Here is a 3,750-nt window from a genome sequence, read left to right as displayed (position 1 = left end):
CCTTCAACCTTGTGAGTGGATTGGTAGTGGATCTTTTGCAGAGCTCTATTTGGGTAATTTTGATTTCCATTTTTGAACTACAAATTGTTTTTTAGGAGCTCTTTTGGGTTGATGTTGTTTGAAATGATTTTACTTTAATTAATTTCATGAGCAAATATACAAACTGGAGAAGAAGTTGCCGTGAAGTTGGTTGGTATGAATGTTATGTAATTTTGTGAATTTAAGTTCTTATTTGGAATATATTTTTTAATTGTTCATTCATTAGTTAATCAACACCTCTTTTGTTATTGTTTACCTTGGGAATTAGTATTTGTATTTACTAAGCAAGTTTATTTGTCAAATTTTAGCTATTAATGAGACCTGCTACCAAATCTCTCTAGTTCAAGCAATAGATATATTTCTTTGACATCAATGTGTGCATTGATTTATTTCAAGCTTTACTTTGTGCACCTTTTTCTGTAATTTGTAGTATCCTTTTCTCTTGAAACAATATAATTTATTTTGTTTTCAGGAATTTGTTAAAACCAAGCACCCTCAGCCTTCAACCTTTGGATTTTTCATTTGCAGAATGATTTATGATTTATGAATTATGATTGTGAATCTGTTGTTTGTTACCAAGGTTTATGATTTATGAAAATTGAGAAATTAGTGAATGTGTGATATACGTGGACTGTGATGTGTCATAAATGATAAATTGGAAAATTTCTGATAAATGATAGATTGAAGAATTTTTAATATCATTTAATTAAATATTAACAAACGACCTCATTACTATGATTGTTGACTGTCGATGGTCAATGGTCAATGACCACCCTAGACTGTCGACGGTCAATGATCGCCCTACCTAAGGTTCATTCCTGGATTCGCCATTGCCTCCTACTGTGAAAAAAGATAGAATAATTGAGAGTCAATCATTGCATTAAATGCATGGAAGCACTTTGACTTCTTGTTAAAAAACTGCATCTTAAATGAATTGGACAACACACTATACGAAATTTATAGTGCTATGAAATCTGCAAAAGAACTTTGGGAGTCTTAGAGAAAAAGTACAAAATAGAGGATGTTGACATGAATAAATCCATTGTTTAAAAGTTTCTCGACTACAACACGATGGACTTCAAGACCGTCATCAGTTTAGTCCAAGAATTACAGGTTTTTCTCCATAACATACATGTCAAAAATATGATGCCGAGCGAGTCATTCCAAGTTGCTGCTATCATTGAGAAACTCACTCCTTCATGAAGAAATTTCAAAAAATATCTTAAGCACAAACGCAAAGAGATGAACTTGAAAGAACTTATTGTCTGACTAAGTATAGAAGAAGACAACAGAAAGACCAAAAGGAAATCTAGAGTATAATTTGGGCAAGCAAAAGCTAATCTGGTGGAATACAATTCAAGAATTAAATTAATAATAACAAAAAGCATTCGAATGATGAGCCAAAGAGGGACAACAACAAGAATGTTAATAAGCTCAAAGGCAACTACGACAACTGTGGTAAAGTGGGATAGGTGAATGTCGCATACCAAAGAAGAATGCACAAGTGAATGTGATTGAATGAGACATATTATCTGAAAGGATACAAGACATAAACATGTATGCTTTTGTATCTGAATATAAAAAAGTTGAAAATCCTAGAGAATAGCGGGTTGATACTGATGCTACCCTCCACATTTGTACTTACAAAACAATGTTCTCTAACTACAAAGAATTCAATGAAGAATGACTATTCATGGGAAATTTTGCTAGTTCAAAAGTTGAAAGCCAAGGGAAAGTAACTTTGAAGATGACTTTTCACAAAGAGACCGTCCTCGACGATGTTCTACATGTATTAGACATTCGTATAAATCTTGTTTTCAGGGCTCTACTTAGCAAAAATGACTTTAAAGTTATCTTTGTGTTGATAAGTTTGTACTCACTAAAAATGAGTTGTACGTGGGAAAGGGCATCTTTATGTTGAATGTTCAAAATGAATATCCTTACTGTTGTTCCAAAATCAAGCAATATGAATAAAACTATTAATTTTGTTTATATGCTTGAGTCATCTTATTCATGAAATAATCGATTTAAACATGCAAAATTTTAATTCGTGCTTAAATCAATGAACTTAAGTTTATTACCTATATTAAAATTTGATCCTAATCATAAATGCAAAATTTGTGTTGAGGCAAAATTGGACAAAACTCTATTTCATTCGGTACAAAGAAATACACCTTCAAAATTAATTCATAGTGATATCTATTACTTGAAGTTTGTGCAAACTAGAGGTGAAAAAAAAGAAGCAATTCATTATTTTTATTGACAATTTCACAAATACTGTCATATCCATTTGCTAAGAAGCAAAGATGAGCCTTTAGATGTTTTTAAACATTATAAGAGTAAAGTTGAAAATAAACTTAACAAATAAATAAAGAATATTCTAATTGATAGATGAAGAGAATACAAAGTACCATTTTACAAATCTTGCTCAAAATATGGCATTGTTCATAAAATAACGGCACTTTATTCACCTCAATCAAACAATGTCACTAAATGTAAAAACTGAACTCTCAAGAAGAAAAAGCTCCATCAATAAGTTTGGGCATACTTCAAAACATGTAGGAGGAAGCTATCCTTTCAACAAATATTATTTTTAATAAAATACCACAAAAGAAAATGATGAAACTCTATTTGAATTATGAAAATATCATGAACCTTCTTATAAATACTTGAAAGCATGTGAGTGTTTTGCTAGGGTTGAAGTACAAAAGCCTAAACAAGTTAAAATTGGACTTAACACAATTGACTGCATATTTATTGGTTATACCAATAATAGTAGTACATATCGATTCTTTGTTCATAAGTTATATATACTAAATATATGTGAAGGCACTATCATTGAGTCAAGAAATATTGTATTTTTTGAAAATATATGTCCACGCAAAGACAAGAAAGAAATAAGTTCAAAAAAAGAGAATTTATAATGCTGGAAATGAAACTCTTCCAAGTAATGAAGAACAAAGTTATTGTAAACGGACCAGAACATCTACATTAGATGGTCCAGACTTCCTAACATATATGGTAGAAAATGATTTTTCGATTACATATGATTGAATATTAAATCATTCGTAGTCGTAAGTAATAATAAGATACGAATATCGTTATTGTGGATAGACTATTATTTGTGACATTTTTTTATTTGTGAAGTAAGTAGCTGATCACAAGCTAAAATTGTGATGACACTTAAATTAACATGTGGATGAATTGTTATAGATCAAAACATACGAGACCCACAGAGAGATTCCACATGGATAAATATCTGAGTGTCAGTGGTATATGTCTAACATTAATGGTGAAATTGGTCTTTTGACTTGAGCTCATCATAGTGCCTTATATAAAGACGATCACATTTTGATGATGTTGGATATTGATCTGTCATGGGCCACTAATACGGCATCGTAAGGGTATGTCAAGAATTATATGAAGGTTGTGAATGACCAATAAAAGATTTATCACTCTTAAATAGTAAGAAATTATGATCTACATTTTATTCAGTTAAGTTGACAATGGACTTGGCCAAGGTGATAGTGGAATGAAAGATATAATTGATAATCGAGATTGACACACTTTCATATCTCGTAATTAATCGAATCATATTAACAAAGGGATTATAGTTTCACGATAACCGAACAAGTTTGATTTTGTCATACCACGTGACATTTCTTGTCACATTTATTGCCTCGACACATTGCTGGATGTTAATCTGTGATA

Source organism: Olea europaea, chromosome 18 (genome assembly GCF_002742605.1).
Source record: "Olea europaea var. sylvestris chromosome 18, O_europaea_v1, whole genome shotgun sequence".
NCBI classification, from domain to species: Eukaryota; Viridiplantae; Streptophyta; class Magnoliopsida; order Lamiales; family Oleaceae; genus Olea; species Olea europaea.
Note: the sequence above shows the minus strand (reverse complement) of the source record.